The following is an 18,479-nucleotide window of genomic DNA, read 5'->3' as shown; positions in this document are numbered from 1 at the left end:
GGAGGCAGAGGTTGCAGTGAGCCAAGATTGCACCACTGCACTCCAGACTGGGTGACAGAGTGAGACTCCAGCTAAAAAAAAAAAAAAAAAAATACTCTGTATTTGTCTATTTTAGGGTCTAACAGCCAATGCTGTTTGCATCTCCCCTGCAATCTAGCTTTTGCTGGCACATAAAAACATATTACAAACTGTGATAGTATGATATAATAAGAAATATATGCTTCGTTTCTTTTCTTTTTTCTTTTCTTTTTTTTTTTTTTTTTTTTTTTTTTTTGACAGGGTCTTGCTATGTTGCCAGGCTGATCTCAAACTCCTGGTCTCAACTGATCCTCCTACCTCAGCTTCCCATAGCACTGGGATTATAGGCATGAGTCACTGTGCCCAGACAGTATGTTTGATTGATTGGTTGATTGATTGATTGATTTTGAATCAGCATTTTGCTCTTGTTGCCCAGGCTGGAGTGCAGTGGCGTGATCTCTGCTCATCTCAACCTCTGCCTCCCAGGTTCAACCGACTCTCCTGCCTCAGCCTCCTAAGTAGCTGGAACTACAGGCGTGTGCCACCACATCCGGCTAATTTTGTATTTTTAGTAGAGATGGGGTTTCTCCATGTTAGCCAGGCTGGTGTTGAACTCCCGACCTCAGGTGATCCATCTGCCTCAGCCTCCCAAAAGTTTTGGGATTACAGGCACGAGCCACCATGCCCGGCCCTGTGTTTGATTTCTTACCACAGTTCCTAGCACAGAGCTCCTACAACCCTTGTAATTTCCTGAGCTAGCAGGGTGCTAGGAGCATTTTTGGTTCTAATATTTAGTCTTTGACCCTAGTTTCTGACACGTAGCCCCTAAAGCCCTTAAAAAGTCCTGGGTGATAGGAATGTATTTTGTTCTAATGAGGCAACTCTTGGAAGGGGAGAGGGGCTGGAGATTGGGCGGATAATTCATCATGCCTAGGGGATGAAGTCCCCATAAAAATCTGAACTACAAGGTTCAGAGAGCTTCCAATTCACTGTCACATCCCTGTAGCTTGAGGGTTACGCACCCCAACTCCATGCAGACAGAAGCTCCTGCACCTGGGGCCCTTCCAAACCTCACCCCATGCATCTCTTCATCTCATTGTATCCTTGGCAACATCCTTTATCATAAACAGGCCAATGGAAGGAAAGAGCTTCCCTGAGTTCTGTGAGCCACCCTAGCAAATTGATAGAATATGAGGAGGGGGTTGTGGGAACCCCGATTTACAGCTGGTCAGTCAGAAGCACAAGTAAAATAGCCTGGAGCTTGGGATTGGCACCTGAAGCACAGGGGCAGGGGGCAGTCTTGTGAGACTGAGCTTTTAGCCTATGGGATCTGACACTACCTGTGTTGAGTGTTGACCAGGTAAGAGAAGAAAGTGTTGATTTTTTCAACGCACAAACCCTCCAACTAATTCCAAGTCCATACTACCAGCCACCTCCTTTGATTGTCGTGCAGCAAGACAGTACTTTCCCTATCCTAAACCACCCAGAGCCAGGTACCAGACAACCACGGACCATTCCTATAACCCAGAACCCGCCAGCTTTATTCAAGCTAGCTGGTCCTAACTGTTTCTGCCGTCCTGCACTGCCTTCCCCACAGGAAACGCAACGAAGGTCACTTCCTGGGCTATCCCCACAATCCTTTACCTCCTGACCCACGTGGGCGTTTCTCCCACGCAGGCCTGCCTGGGTGTCATGCCTGTCACTTCCAGGGGAACTGGGAATAACATGAAGCTTTTTCTTGTCTATTTTTTAGAGACAGGGTCTCACTCTTTCACCCAGAGCTGAAGTGCAGGGGCATCATCACAGCTCACTGCAGCCTCGACCTCCTGGGTTCCAGCGATCCTCCCACCTCAGCCTCCCGATACCTGAGGCTACAGGTGTGCACCAACCCACCTGGCTAATTTTTTAATTTTTTGTAGAGATGAGGTCTCCCTATATGGTCCAGGCTGGCCTCGAACTCCTGGCCCCAAGCAATCCTCCTGTCTCAGCCTTCCAAAGTACTGGGATGACAGCTGTGTGCCACCATGCCTGACCAACATTAAACTTTTCCTTCAATATCATTGACTCCTCTGTGTCATCACCCTCAGTCACCTTTATAAATTAAGACCCAGGCACAAAATCATAAAGGCAGAAGAAAGCCTGGTCACAGAAGCCGAGAAAGAAAAGAAGTGAGGGTCAGGCGCGGTGGTTCACGCCTCTAATCCCAGCACTTTGGGAGGTTGAGGTGGGTGGATCATCTGAGGTCAGGAGTTCACAACCAGCCTGGCCAACACGGCAAAATCCTATCTCTACTAAAGATACAAAAATTAGCCAGGCATGGTGGCAGACGCCTATAATCCCAGCTACTTCAGAGACTGAGGCAAGAGAATCGGATGAACCTGGAGGGCGGAGGTTGCAGTAAGCCCAGATGGCACCATTGTGCTCCAGCCTGGGCAAAAGAGCAAAACTCCATGTCAAAAAAAAAAGAAAAGACTCCAAGTTCTTCAGCTTTGGGACTCTAACTGACTTCCTTGCTCCTCAGCTTGCAGATGCCCTACTGTGGGACCTCGTGATCATTTGAGTTAAGGAGAATTAACTTATATACCCTATTAGTTCTGTCCCTCTAGAGAACCCTGGCTAATACACACCCATTGGGTCTACTAACCCAGAGCTCCGTGGTGACTTGGTTGTGGGTAATTTTGGCAGAGACAAATTGTGGGTAATTTCAGGGGAGCAAACACGCGAGGTAAAGAATGGGTTCAGCAAGTGTAGAGAGATGGTTGAGAAACTCTACTCCAAGGGAGGGTCCAAAAATGGGGCCCAGTTGGGAGGTCAAGACAGGATTATTTTAAACGGAGCTAGGCACAGTGGCTCATGTCTGGAATCCCAGCACTTTGGGAGGCCAAGGTGGGAGGATCGCTTTAGGCCAGGAGTTCAAGACCAACCTGGGCAAAATGGTGAAACTCCCCCAGCTCTACAAAAAATTTCAAAAATTAGTCAGACATGGTGGCACATGCCTGTAGTCCCAGCTACTCAGGAGGCTGAAGTGGGAGGATTACTTGAGCCCAGGAGTTTGAGGCTGCAGTGCGCTACAATCACACCACTGCACACAAGCCTGGGTGACAGAAGGAGACACTGTCTCTAAAGAAATAAAAATAATTAAGAAACAAAATGGGGCCAGGCACACACCTGTAATCCCAGAACTTTGGGAGGCCAAGTCAGGAGGATCCCTTGAGCTTAGGAGTTCGAGACCAGCCTGGGCAACACGGCAAAAACCCCATCTCTGCAAAAAATAAAGAAAATAGCCAGACCTGGTGGTGTGCACCTATAGTCTCGACGAGTCAGGAGGCTGAGGCTGGAGGATCGCTTTGAACCCAGGAGGTTGAGGCTGCAGTGAGCTCAGATTGCACCATGATACTCCAGCCTGAGTGACAGAGTGAGGCCCTGTCTCAAAATAAATACAATAAAATAATAATAAAATGGGAGACACTGTTTTGTAGGCAGGAATGGTCCAGGAGACAGGCACGGTTGCAGACGGCACTCTTGGCACCTTCTCGCACAGGCTGTGCTGCTCACTGCTTCCCAGGAGACCATGAACAAGCGATTAAAGGTCCGCATCGATCCACAGACCTAAGGCCCATTTATTTCTGACTCTTGTCTTTTCTAGGGGGTGCTCTAAATAGATGTTGAGGAGGCAACCCTTGGACCCTAACAAAAACAGCAGGCTCCCCATGCTTGTGAAACTCAGTAAACCCCTTTTCCAGCTGAGAGCTCTTCTCCCCCTTGCAATGGCCCTTATACCTGTGAATCACAGGGCCCGATCCCTGTCTGCAGGGATGAGGTTTAGAAGGACACACTTTGGATGCAGGGCAAGCGAGTCCCAAGTTGGGACTCAGTCTGCGAGGATTGGCTTCACGCAGGAAAGAATTCAAACGCAACTCTCTCCAGTCCAGGCCTCCAAGATGACAAAGAAAAGAAGGAACAACGATTATGCCCAAAAGGGTCATATCACGTGCAGTCTATTCACTGCACGAACTGTGCCCGACGCGTGCCCAGGGATAAGATCATCAGGAAATTCGTCATTCGGGCCAGGCATGGTGGCTCACGCCTGTAATCCCAACACTTTGGGAGGCCGAGGCGGGTGGATCACCTGAGGTCAGGAGGGCGAGACCAGCCTGATCAACATGGTGAAACTTCACCTCTACTAAAAAATACAAAAATTAGTGGGACATGGTGGCAGGCACGTGTCATCCCAGCTACTCCGGACGCTGAGGCAGGAGAATCGCTTGAACTCGGAAGGCAGACGTTGCAGTGCGCCAAGATCGTGCTACTGCACTCCAGCCTGGGTGACAGAGCAAGACTCAATCTCAAAAAATAAAAAAAGAAATATGTCATTCGAAACATAGTGAAGGCCACAGCAATCAGGGACATTTCTGAAGCGAGCGTCTTCAATGCCTACGTGCTTCCCAAGCTGTATCTGAAGCTGCGTTACTGTGTGGGTTGTGCCATTCACATCAATGTAGTCAGGAAGCGATCTCGTGAAGCCCGCAAGGACCAAACACCCCCATCCCGATTTACACCTGCGGGTGCTGCCCCGTGACCCCCATCAAAGCCCATGGAAGGAGCTGAGTCCTTAAAGACTAAAAGACTATTCTCTGGAGAAAAATAAACTGGAAATTGTACTTTAAAAAAAAAAAAAGGAGAATTCAAGGGCAAGCCAGTGGTAGGGTAGAAGAAAACAGCTTTACTGAGGCTGCAGGGTTACAGCTCCATGACTGCTCCTATGAGCAGCAGCTCAGGGCAGCTTTGCAGTCACATTCACACCTACTTTTAATTACATATAGATTAAGGAAGTGGCTTATGAAAAAAATAAAATTTGGTTTTGGTTTTTGTTTTTTTTTTTTGAGACAAAGTCTCGCTCTGTCGCCCAGGCTGGAGTGCAGTGGCCAGATCTCAGCTCACTGCAAGCTCTGCCTCCCGGGTTCAGGCCATTCTCCTGCCTCAGCCTCCCGAGTAACTGGGACTACAGGCGCCCACCACCTTGCCCAGCTAGTTTTTTGTATTTTTTTAGTAGAGACGGGGTTTCACCGTGTTAGCCAGGATGGTCTCCATCTCCTGACCTCATGATCCACCCGTCTCAGCCTCCCAAAGTGCTGGGATTACAGCCTTGAGCCACCGCGCCCGGCCTGTTTTTGTTTTTGAGACAGGGTCTCACTCTGTTGCCCAGGCTGGAGTGCGGTGGCACCATCTCAGCTCACTGCAACCTCCGCCTGCCGGATTCAAGCAATCCTCCCACCTCATCTGCCTGAGTAGCTGGGACTACAGTCTTGTGCCACCACATCTGGCTCATTTTTGTATTTTTTGGTAGAAATGGGGTTTCACCATGTTGGCCAGGCTGGTCTCAAAATCCTGACCTCAGGTGATCCACCTGCTTTGGCCTCCCAAAGTGCTGGGATTACAGGTGCGTACTGCGCTGGCCTATGCAAAAGTTTCTAGAGAAGGGGTAGTAACTTTTGGGTCCTCGAGTCATTGTCCCGGAAAGGGACGGAAACGCCCAGGTGTTACCATGGCAGTGGTAAACTGACATGACACACTGGGGGGGGTGTCTTATGGAAAGCTGCTTCTACTCTGTCCCTGTTTTTTGTTTTGGGGTTTTTTGTTTGTTTGTTTGTCTTGTTTTGTTTGTTTGTTTGAGACGGAGTCTCCTGTCACTCAGGCTGGAGTGCAGTGGTAAGATCGCTCACTGCAACTTCTGCCTCCCAGGTTCAAGCGATTCTTCCACGTCAGCCTCCCAAGTAGCTGGGATTACAGGCACGGGTCACCATGCCCAGCTAATTTTTGTATTTTTAGTAGAGACGGGGTTTCATCATGTTGGCCGGGCTGGTCTCGAACTCCTGACCTCTGGTGATCCACCCGTCTTGGCCTCCCAAAATGCTGGGATTACAGGTGTGAGCCACTGCGCCCAGCTCCCAGCCCTGTTTTAACCAGTCCTCAGTTTGGTCCAGTGTCCAAGCCCCACCTCTAGAGTCAAGTCCCACCTCCTACCTCCCTTTGAGAAGATGGGGCAACGGCCTGTCCCCAAAACAGCCCTTGTGATGGCTAGCAAGATCTTGCAGGGTGCAAGGGGAGGGACGGAGACGAGTGGGGTTGCATGGAGAGAGTTTCTGTTACAGCCATAAATCCTTTGTCTCTCAGAAACGTGGACACTCTTCCCAATAATAGGCATTTTTTCCAAAAAGCATTTCTTTGAAAAGGTTTCCTTTCACAAGTCCAAGGCCTGTCTGAGACGCTCTTTCCCCAGGCACTACAAGTTCCTAGTCTCCTCTCCCACTCTGTGAATTACAGCCTCTTCCTTCTCATTTATTATTCATGATTACGGTGACATATCCGGCCATCTAATTCGTTGTCTCCAAACGCTGACTTCATCTCCTTCCTTAAATGCTCATCCAGCTGGAATTTCTTCTGGAAAAGTTCTGGGCCTCACACTGGTGTTATCTTCCCCCTGAACAGGCATGATCCGCTTAGAACTTTATTGGAGATCTCGTAAAAGAGCCCTTCGGAAACAATCAGGGCCTCCATGTGTCACCAATCACTTAGCACGCAGAGAGGACAAATGAGTGCTAAATGCAATTGCTGGCTCCCGCGGCACTGCAGAGAAAATTCAAGGTGTCATCCTGCAGCTTTCCCCGGGTCAAGAAGGCTCCAAACACACCCCCCGGATCCTAAGAGTCCATCCTGACCACAAAGGTCATTGACTGCCTGGGGACAGTGGAGGATGGGCCAACATCTTGAATTCCCACAGGGAGACAAGAGGCTGTCCACCAGCTGAGAAGTGAGATGGAGCAGGGACCTCTTTTTTAGGGGCCTGGGGACCCCACAGCATGGAAATTAAGGAAAATTCTGGTTCTTTCGAGGGAAATTCCAGGCATCTAGCTAGCCCCAGAAGTAAGTCAATTGTTAAAACAAAAGGTAGCAGTAAGACCGGCACAGTGGCTCACACCTATAATCCCAGCACTTTGGGAAACAAAGGTGGGTGGATCGCCTGAGATCAGGAGTTCGAGACCAGCCTGGTCAACATGGTGAAACCCCATCTCTATTACAAATACAAAAATTAGCTAGGCATGGTGGTGCACGCCTGTAATCCCAGCTACTCGGGAGGCTGAAGCAGGAGAATTGCCTGAACCCAGGAGACGGAGGTTGCAGTGAGCCAAAATCGTGCCGTTGCACTCCAGCCTGGGCAACAAGAGCAAAACTCTATCTCAAAAAAAAAAAAAAAAAAGTAATAGTAGCCTCAAACAATAAACCAAGCCAAGAAAGTAAGATTTCCAGAGATGTTTGCTTTCCATATAGAAACTAAAGATAACAACTTACCGTATGTCCCTGAGCTGTGTTTCAGAAACCTGGACCTCCACTGAACGCCTGAGATAAGGGGGAACTACAGACTGAATTCTGAGCACCATTCTTTGGTCTAAATTTCTTTCTGAGAGGCTTGGAGGGCATCACACCCCTGAGACAGTTAACGTTTTTCTCTGCTGACCCCAGTTTTAAACAAAGCTTCTCTTCCTTAACCAGTTGCAAATCAGAAAATCTTTGAGTCCACCTATGACCAGTAAGCCCTCGCTACAAGATATCTCACCGTTTCAGGCCTAAACCAATGTGTAACCTCTGTGTATTCGTTCACAATTTTGCCTGTAGCTTCCGTTTTTCTGAAATTTACCTCTGCCTTTAAAACTTTTGCCTGCAAGCCATCGGTGAGCCAGGATTTGAGCATTTTGCTACCGGGTCCTTCTCACTTGGCATACTACAAATAAATGCCTCCCTTCCTCCTTCACTCCCTCCCTTCCTTCTTCCCTTCCTTCCTTCTTTCTTTCCTTCCTTCCTTTCTCCCTCCCTCCCTTCTCTCCCTCCTTCCTTCCTTTCTTCTTTCCTTCCTTCCTTTCTCCCTCCCTCCCTTCGCTCCCTCCTTCCTGCCTTTCTTTTCTTTCTTTCCTTCTTTTTCCTTCCTTCCTTCTCTCTCTCTTTCTCTTTATTTCTTTCCTTCTTTCTTCCCCCCTCTCTCTTTCTTTTCTTTGAGAGAGTCTCACTCTGTTGCCCAGGTTGGAGTGCAGGGGTATGGTCTCGGCTCACTGCAGCCTCAACCTCTCCAGCTCGGGGAATCCTCTCACCTCAACCTCCCAGGTAGCTGGGACTATAAGCACACACCACCACGCTCAGCTAATTTTTTGTATTTTTTGTAGAAATAGGGGGTTTTGCCATGTTGCCCAGGCTGGTCTTGAACTCCTGACCTCAGGTGATCCACCCGCCTAGGCCTCCCGAAGTGCTGGGATTACAGGCATGAGCCACCACACTTGGCCTATATTTTTGTTTTGTTTTTAAGATGGAGTCTTGCTCTGTCGCCCAGACTGGAGTGCAGTGGTGTGATCTCAGCTCACTGCAGCTTCCGCCTCCCAGGTTCAAGGGATTCTCCTGCCTCAGCCTCCTGAGTAGCTGGGACTCCAGGCACAAACCACCACGCCCAGCTAATTTTATATTTTTTTAGTAGAGTCGGGGTTTTATCACGTTGGCCAGGCTGGTCTCGAACGCTTGACCTCAAGTGATCTGCCCGCCTAGGCCTTCCAAAGTGTTGGGATTGCAGGCATGAACCACCACGCCCAGCCAATATATTTAGATACATAAATACTTACCATTGTTTTGCAATTGCCGGCAATATTCAGTACAGTCACATGCTGTGCAGGTTTGTAGCTTAGGAGCAACAGGCTACATCATCCAGCCTAGGTGTGTAGCAGACCACACCATCTAGGTTTGTATCAATACACTCTATGATTTCATACAACCATGAAATCACCTAACAATGCATTTCTCAGAAAGTATCCTTGTCATTAAGCAACACATGACTCTCTAGATGAGTCAATAAATATGTTAAAACTGACCAAATTGTATGCTTTTTTTTTTTTTTTTTTTTTTTTGAGATGGAGTTTTGTTCCTGTTGCCCAGGCTGGAGTGCAATGGTGAGATCTCAGCTCACTGCAACCTCCACCTTCCGGGTTCAAGAGACTCTCCTGCCTCAGCCTCCCAAGTAGCTGGGATTACAGGTGCCCCCTGCCACCATGCCTGGTTAATTTTTTTGTATTTTTAGTAGAGACGGGGTTTCACCATGTTGGCCAGGCTGGTCTGGAACTCCTGACCTCAGGAGATCCGCCTGCCTCGACCTCCTAAAGTGCTGGGATTGCAGGCATGAGCCACCACGCCCAGCCCAAATTGTATATTTTAAATATGTGTGGTGTAACATACTACAATTATACCTGAATCAAATTGGAAAAAAAAAATCAACTCAAGGAACTAAAATAAAACATTTTGAGAAGGAGAGCTTCACTTCCCCACTGGTCCTGAATTTCCACATCTTTTAACCCAACTTCTAATTTTAGATAGAAAAGAAAGAAAAGGAAAAGAAAAAACGACACTAAAGTGAGACTTCACTTTAGAAAAGTGTTGAAAATACGTTAAACACTGAGGTGTTACCATAATAAATGAATAATTCCAGAGCTGTCTTATCAAATATTTTAAAATATTTAAAATTAGCAAGTGCAGAGAAAATTAATGTTGAGTAAATAATTTTAATGAATAGATCCTATTATGTTCTAATGAGGGTTTTTTTTTTTAATTCTGATTTTATTTTTGTAACAGAAGCTTTTCTTTCCAAGTTTTTTTTTTTTTTTTTTTTTGAGACAGAGTCTCATTCTGTGGCCCAGGCTAGAGTATAGCGGCGTGATCTTGGCTCACTGCAACCTCTGCCCCTCCAGGTTTAAGCAATTCTCTGCCTCAGCCTCTGGAGTAACTGGGATTACAGGCACATGCCACCACACCTGGCTAATTTTTTTGTATTTTTAGTAGAGATGGGGTTTCACCATCTTGGCCAGGCTGGTCTTGAACTCCTGACTTCGTGATCCACCCGCCTCGCCCTCCCAAAGTGCTGGGATTACAGCCATGAGCCACCGCGCCCGGCCTCTTTCCAAGTCTTCTTAAAGGGAATTTACTATTCCATATGTTTAAAGCACAATTTAAAGAGAACGAATCCGTTTTAAACTAGATAATGAAGTCTACAGTGTACAGACAATTTCGTGTACAGACTTCTTGTCTGCTCCTTCGGTTGATTCCCAGTCTGTTTCTTTTCTTTTCCTTTTTTAAGAAACAGGGTCTCTCTCCACCACCCAGGCTGGAGTGCAGTGGCGCAATCACAGCTTACTGCAGCCTCCACCACCCGGGCTCAAGTGATCCTGCCACCTTAACCTCCCAAGTAGCTGGGACTACAGGCGTGTGCCACCATGTTCGGCTAATTGCTTATATTTTTCATAGAGATGGGGGTCTCACTGTGTTGCCCAGGCTGGTCTTGAACTCCTGAGCTCCAGTAATCCCCCTGCCTCGGCCTCCCAAAGTGCTGGGATTACAGGTGTGAGCCACCTCTCCTGGCCCTGTTTCTTTTCTGTTTCAAGGCCTTGCACAAGTCACGCTGCCACTCTGAGCCTCAGTTTCCCCATTTGTAACACTGAGACAATAATTCCTCAACCCCAAGTAGCCTGATGCATGGCACACACTATAGCGATGGAAGACGGATTTCCTTCCTGTATAGCAATAGCTGATAATTATTTGATGTTATACTCAGCCCTAAAACTGTTATCTCTGAAAAGGATTTCTGAAGGGAGAAAATGACTATGCTTGTTGCCTTCACTCAAGTCTAAGTACTGTTTATACAGTAAACTGGATACTTCTGGATGCAACATAAAATGTTCCTAAAATAATCCCACCTTTCATTCCTCAACCTGCCAGACAGCTGAACCACAGCTTTATGAAATATGAAGAGAGCCCACTTTTACGGCCGGGCATTCATCTTCAGGCTCCTTGGCATACGAGTCCCTCCGAGTTACTTTATTATTTCCAAGAAACTGTAACTGAGCCTTTTTATATACCTGCTGTTGTCGTAAGAGTGATCACACATAAAGCATGTCAACCGAATCCGAGAAAGGCATCCTTCATCTGGTTTACTGTTTCCTTGAGACAGCTGCTCTCTGGGCTTGGTCGGCTGACAGCTTTGATAGGATTATTGAGCACAGCTTTTCATGCAAAAGAAACCTGGATACCCAGGCAGTCCTCCCTTGGTTGGTCCAGCCAGGGGGCTGGGGTTGACAGGATGCTCCTCTCAGCAGATGAGGGTCAGGTGAGCCTGACCCGCAGCTGCTCCTGGGTGCAGGCAGCTGGGCTTGGAGTAAATGCTTAACCACAGAGACAGCTGCGAGGGTCTCAGGCACCCTTCCCTCTGTGTCTCCATCCTTCCTGTGGCTCCAGCCCAGCCTCAACTCCCTGTTGGGGCCAGCCATCTTGTCCCTTCTCCGCCAAAGGACCAGGTAAGATGTGTCTGCACAAGCAACGAATCAGGGTACAAGTCTGTGCCCTGTGGTAACTTAATTATATAATTATTCAAATCTGATTTGTTCTCTCTCGCTCGCTCTTTTTTTTTTTTTTTTTTTTTTTTTTTTTTCACAGACAGGTTCTCCCTCTGTCACCCAGGCTGTAGTGCAGTGGCGCCATCTCGGCTCACTGCAACCTCTGCCTCCCGGGTTAGGTGATTCTCCTGCCTCAGCCTCCTGAGTAGCTGGGATTACAGACATGCGCCACCACAGCCAGCTAATTTTTTACTTTTGTAGAGCCGGGGCCCCACTGTGTTGCCCAGTCTGGTCTCACACTCCTGGGCTCAAGCGATCCTCCTGACTCCCAAGGTGCTGGGATAACAGGCATGAGCCACAGCACCTGGCCTTGTTCTCTTTAAATTGTGCTTTCAACATATGGAATAGTAAAGTCCCTTTAAGAAGATGTGGAAATAAGAGCTTCTGTTACAAAAATAAAATCAAATTTTAAGAAGCCCCTCATTGGAACATAATAGGATATATTCACTAAAATTATTTACTCAACATTCATTTTCTCCGTACTTGCTAGTTTTAAATATGTTTGTCTGACAAGACAGACCTAAAATAAGGCAGATCTAGCTCCAACTCGCCTCCCCAGGCGTCAGTTTCCCCGTCTTTAAAATGGGGACAGAAAAAAAGGCTTAAAAAAAAAAAGGATCAAATGAGACAGTGGTGGTGAACATGCTTTGTAAATTAACCCAAGGCCTTGGTGGCTCACCCCTGTAATTTTAGCACTTTGGGGGGCCGAGGTGGGGGATCACTTCAGGTCAGGAGGTCCAGACCAACCTGACCAACATGGTGAAACCCCCTCTATACTAAAAATACAAAAATTAGCCGGGCATGGTGGCACATGCCTGTAGTCCCAGCTACTTGGGAGGCTGAGGCAGGAGAATCGCTTGAACCCGGGAGGCAGAGGTTGTAGTGAACTGAGATCGCGCCGCTGCACTCCAAACTGGGGCACAAGAGCGAAACTCCGTCTCAAAAAATAAATAAATATAATAAATTAGCCCGAGGCGAGCTGTTATTGCCATTATTATTCCTCCTTTGCATTAGAAAGACGCTCACCCTCCTCCCGCAGGCCCTGAGGCTTGCAGATAAACAGTAAATGTTTGCCGACTGTAATCCCTGCAGAAGCGCTCCTCCCGTGAGCCGGCTCAGCCTGGCAACCCTGAAGAAATCACTTATCAAATCGAGGAGCGCCCGCCTTCCCGCAAGGTACCCCCTACTACCTAAAGGGAAGTCTCTAAATACCCTTAAAAATAAATCTCAAAAATAATTTTAGTCTCATTAATTCTGGAAACAAACAAATGCAGAGGAAATACGACGACCCGAATTAAAGGACAAGGCAAAAGGGGACGAGAGGTCCCTGGGGGGCGGGGACGCGGTGACCCTATACTTGACCACAAGTACCTGGACCCGCAGAGGGCGGAATAACGGGGCGGGACCTTGGCGAGGTGGGACCTGGGGTGGGCGGGGTCTGGATGGGGCGTGGCCCGCAGTTGGGGGCGTGGCGGATCGTGGTCCACCGGCGGGGGACTGGACGCCAAAGGCCGGAGAGGGGGCGGGGGCCAGGGAAATAACAGGACGGGGCGGGACGGAGAGGGGGCGTGACCTTGCCGCCTCCTGGGTATTGAGGGTGCAGGCAAGGGGGCATCCCGGCCGCGTGGCCCTGCAGGTGACGTGCGTGGTGGAGAGCACCCCAGGTTGGGGCGACGGACCAGTGAAGACAGCTTTCTCCTCTCTAGGGCTGAAGCTACGCGAGCACCACAGGCTTGAGGGAGCCTCCGCCTCGCAAACTAGGGGGACTCCAAGAGAAGGAGGAGAAGAGACACCCCCAGAGTATTAGGAAATTCCTGGCCCCTCATTAGCACCCTAGAGTCTTTCCAAAGAGAGACCTGCACACCCTCTTAGGAGGTGAAACCCCTCCCCTAAACTACCTTGGCCCCGGGCTCATATTTCAGTAGTCACAGTGTGGCCCTAGGAGCTATCGCCTTCCCTGTCTCCCCTCCTCTCCCTCAACTCTGCAGGCAGGCAGCTGTGAGCACTGGCGCTGGAGGAGATAGAGGAGATAGTCAGGACACCTGCCTCAATACCCTGGATCTAATGTAGAGGGGGTAAAAGAAATCGTTATAGGCCAGGCACAGTGGCTCATGCCTGTAATCCCAGCATTTTGGGAGGCTGAAGTGGGCAGATCACCTGAGGTCGAGAGTTCGAGACCAGCCTGGTTCGAGATCACATGGTGAAACCCTGTCTCTACTAAAAATATAAAAATTAGTTGGGCATGGTGGCACGTGCCTGTAGTCCCAGCTACTCTCGGGGCTGAAGCAGGAGAATCACTTGAACCTGGGAGGCGGAGGTTGCAGTGATCGAGATCGTGCCACTGCACTCCAGCCTGGGTGACAGAGCGAGACTTGGTCTCAAAGAAAAGGAAAAGGAAAAAAAAAAAAAAAAAGAAACCTTTATAGGGTGGAGTGGTGGGGTCACTTTCCAGCAAGGTCTCAGAACCTTTCTTTCCAAGTTGTTTATGCCCTTTTTTGTCTGTTTGAAAACTGAAGTTTGCAAAATCCTTCAAGGACCTACATTGCAAACCAAGGTTTATGTTTTAAGCCTGTGGCTCCCCGAAGTAAGGTGCAGGGAATGTGTTCTGTGGACATGTTCACATCCACAGGGCCCAGGGCTTCTCTGCTTTTTGGTTACTTTTTTTAAGAGAAGGACCAGGAGTGGGCAGGTGGGCATCCACTATGTTATTTTCTATTAGCAGACATGATGCATGCCAGGTCCAAATGGGAAGTTGCATCCGCCAGCTTCTGCCCTCTGCTTTGAGAATGGGAGAGTTCCACAAGGAAGCAGCTCCTTCCGCCTGGGTTCCAGAATCAGACACATGGAGCTGGCCCACAGCCACAGGCTTGCACCATGAGGGAAAATAAATGTTTGTTGTGGCAAGCCGCTGAAATGTGTGTGATGTTTGTTATTGCAGCAAATCTGACTCATACAATCTGCAAACTAAAAACAGAAACAGCAGGAAGGGGCATGGGTGTTGGAAAATGTCTGAGCAAAATGATGATGTATTCTATGTACTTTGGGTAAACAGAAGATTTCTTGCAGAAAGGGAGGAGGGAAGGAGAAAAGGGACAGGCACAGGTTTTGGAATGGGGGTGGGAGGAAGGCTTCTCCACTCACTACTTTGTGAATATAGAGATCACTTCATTGTTTGAAGACCCTGTTTTCCGGTCTCTTGAGAGGATCTGAGGAGGTCATATATAAGCTGGCACACACCAAACCTTCAGGACAGATTAACTCCCTTTCTTCCCTCTACCTCATTCCAGACTCCACTGAGGCCAGCTGGGCATGAGCTAAGCAGTGCTGACACAGAGCAGGTGAGGCCCCTGGCTGAACCTCTGGAGCCCCAGCATCTTGAGAGATGGGTCCAAAAGCATCCATAGAGGCTGGGCCAAGTCTACCCCAGGAATGACCCCATTAGTGTGCCCTGAATTTGAAATAACCAGTTCCTCAGAATACCACCCCATAAGATCCCACCATGCTTAAAGTGTACCAAGAACCCAGCTCTGCCCTTGTATTAGTCCATTTTCACACTATTATAAAGAACTACCTGAGGCCGGGCACAGTGGCTCACACCTGAAATCCCAGCACTTTGGGAGGCCGAGGCAGGCAGATCACCTGAGGTCAAGGGTTCAAGACTAACCTGGCCAATATGGTGAAACCCCAGCTCTACTGAAAATACAAAAATTAGCCGGGTGTGGTGACATGTGTCTGTAATCCCAGCTACTCAGGAGGCTAAGGCAGGAGAATCGCTTGAACCCAGGAGGCAGAAGTTGCAGTGAGCCGAGATGGCGCCACTGCACTCCAGCCCGGGTGACAGAGGGAGATTATGTCAAAAAAAAAAAAAAAACTACCCGAGACTGGTTAATGTATAAAGGAAAGAAGTTTAATTGACTCAGTTCTGCATGGCTGGGATACCTCAGGAAACTTACAATCGTGGTGGAAGGCGAAAGAGAAGCAAGTACCTTCTTCACAAGGCAGCAGAGAGAAAGAGCACGCAGGGGAAACTGCCACTTTTAAACCATCAGATCTTGGGGAAACTCCCTCAGTATAATGAGAACAGCATGAAGGAAACCTCCCCCATGATCCAATCACCTCCTACCAGGTCCCTCCCTCACCACGTGGGGATTACAATTCAATGAGATTTGGGTGGGGACACAGAACCAAACCATATGAGCCCTCCAGCAAATTCCCCAAAATAGGGTCACAGGGGACGTCCCACAGGTAGTCCAGAAAAGGGAACAGATTCACAGAAGGGGTTGGACTCAAAATCCCTCCAGCAGGTTCAGCTTTGGAATACAAAATAAGAAAGCACCAATGTTTCAGATGCCCCTTTCTCAATATCAGGCTCAGAGTGTGGGGTTTCAGCTACACATACATGTAACGTGGACTCTTGTGCCCTTATGATGTGTGCTTCCTTCTTGCAGTGTGGACTTGTGCTGCCCAACCAGGGACAACATCTCCCAACCTCCCCTGCAGGTGGGCGTGGCCACATAGGGTCATATGACTGAGTTCCAACCAATGGAATGAGAGGACCTGGTCCATGCAAACCTCCCCATCCATCCTCCCATCTCTGACACATTATCAGGTGGGTAGTGATGCCCATGGTGCCCTTGGAGCCAGCTGGTGACATTGGCAGAGACTCAGGAGGAGCCCGAACCAACCACCCACACCCCACCTCTAATTTGAGAAAGAAAAACACTTCTGCATGTTTGGCCAGAGAGTCTGTGAGGTTTATCTGTTACAGCAGTTGTTACTGTAACTAACTCACCTATCAATGTCCTTAGCCCAGGGCTGGGCTTTCTGGTCCTGCCCTCATGGGGCTCTCAGTCTAGTGTCAACAGCAGTTGGCCATTCAGTGACAATGGTGAAGCACTTAAGAAGATGAATTCAGCCTCTTCCAGGACAACGAAGAGTTATCAGGGCATTTGGAGGGGACTGGAGGAAGGGACAAGAAGAAGAGCATGGATCGGGTGCGGTGGCTCAGCCTGTAATCCCAGCACTTTGGGAGGCCGAGACAGGTGGATCACCTGAGGTCAGGAGTTCAAGACCAGCCTGGCCAACATGGTGAAACCCCAACTCTACTAAAAATACAAAAATTAGCCAGGCACAGTGGTGGACGTCTGTAATCCCAGCTACTCAGGAGGCTGAGGCAGGAGAGTCGTTTGAACCCGGGAGGCGAAGATTGCAGTGAGCTGAGATCATGCCACTGCACTCCATCCTGGGTGACAGAGCAAGACTCTGTCTACAAAAAAAAAAAAAAAAAAAGGAAAGAAAGAGCATGCCAGATGGAGGGAACAACATATGCCAAGGGTTTCCCCCCAAAATGTGTCCCCGCAAAATGTCATATGTTGAAATCCTACCCCAGAATGTGACCTTACTTGGAAATAGGGTTGTTGCAGATGACATTAGTCAAGATAAAATTATAAGGATGAGCCCTAATCCAATATGATGGGTGTCCTTATAGAAAGGGAAAGTTTGGATACAGAGGTATGGATGCAAGAACAGTTCATCATTTAGTGAAGAGATACAGGGAGAAGATGGCCATGTACAAGCCAAGGAGAGAAGCCTGGTATAGATGATCCCCACAGGCAGTGGCCCACACCTGTAATCCAGCACTGTGGGAGGCCGAGGCAGGTGGATCACCTGAGGCCAGGGGTTCGAAACCAGCCTGGCCAACATGGTGAAACCCCATCTCTACCAAAAATACAAAAATGTATTTGTACATTTTGTACACCCTGGCTATGCGTGGTGGTATGTGCCTATAATCCCAGCTACTTGGGAGGCTGAGGCAGGAGAATCGCTTGAACCTGGGAGGCAGAGGTTGCAGTGAGCCAAGATCGTGCCATGCACTCCAGCCTGGGTAACAAAGTGAGACTCTGTCCCAAAAAATAAAATAAATGAAATAGCCGCTTCCAGCCCGCAGAAGGAACCAACCTTGCTGACACCTTGATCTGGGACTTTCGGTCTCCTGAACTGTGAGAGGATAAATTCCTATTGTTGAAGCCACCCAGCTTCAACTTTGTTCCAGGCAGCCCTGGTAAATGAATTCACCAAGTAAGTTATGGAAGTTGAAGCTGCAGGCAGGTTGGGGGTGTGGGGTGGTGGGGAAACTGCAGACAATCTGTAGCAAAGTAGGATGTGGGAGTGAGGGCAGATGAAGTAGGGAGGAGGGGAGTTCAGTGACATGTTCAGGAATTTGAGGTTTGTCTTTGGTTAATGGGGGAGAAGACAGGTCTTCGAGCCGGGAGGGAAGGTGGTTGGTTTGAGCTTTATAAAAACCCACCTGTGCCTGGTGCAGTGGCTCACGCCTGTAATCCCAACACTTCAGGAAGCCAAAACAGGAGTATCTCTTGAGCCCAGGAGTTCAAGACCAGCCTGGGCAACACAGTGAGGCCCCATCTCTACAAAAAAGTTTTTAAAATTAGCCGACCAGGCGCAGTGGCTCACACCTGTAATCCCAGCACTTTGGGAGGCCGAGGCAGGTGGATCACGAGGTCAGGAGATTGAGATCCTCCTGGCCAACATGGTGAAACCCATCTCTGCTAAAAATACAAAAATTAGCTGGGCGTGGTGGCACATGTCTGTAATTCCAGCTGCTCGGGAGGCTGAAGCAGGATAACAAATCCCTTGAACCCAGGAGGCAGAGGTTGTAGTGAGCCGAGTTCATGCCACTGCACTCCAGCCTGGCGACAGAGCAAGACTCCATTTCAAAAAAAAAAAAATTAGCCAGGCGTGGTGGTGCACCTGTAATCCCAACTATTCAGGAGGATGAGGATTGCTTGAGCCGAAGAGGTTGAGGGTGCAGTGAGCTGTGATCGCACCACTGCACTCTAGCTTGGGCAACAGAGCAAGACCCTGTATCAAAAATAAAAATGAGAGAGAGAGAGAAAAAAGAGAAGAAACCCAACCAGGCTTCAGAGTGAAGGAAGCGGCTCTGGCCATCTAGGCAAGAGAGAGTTC

The 18,479-nt window shown here is 48.7% G+C and overlaps 1 pseudogene; it reads left to right on the top strand.

Annotated features, from left to right (window-relative positions):
* The first annotated feature begins 3,959 nt into the window (after positions 1 to 3,959).
* Positions 3,960 to 4,666, top strand: LOC718343 (small ribosomal subunit protein eS26 pseudogene; annotated as a pseudogene).
* The last annotated feature ends 13,813 nt before the right edge of the window (positions 4,667 to 18,479 follow it).

Source organism: Macaca mulatta, chromosome 3, assembly GCF_049350105.2.
Source record: "Macaca mulatta isolate MMU2019108-1 chromosome 3, T2T-MMU8v2.0, whole genome shotgun sequence".
Taxonomy (NCBI): Eukaryota; Metazoa; Chordata; class Mammalia; order Primates; family Cercopithecidae; genus Macaca; species Macaca mulatta.
This window is presented reverse-complemented; position numbering and strand designations above follow the sequence as displayed.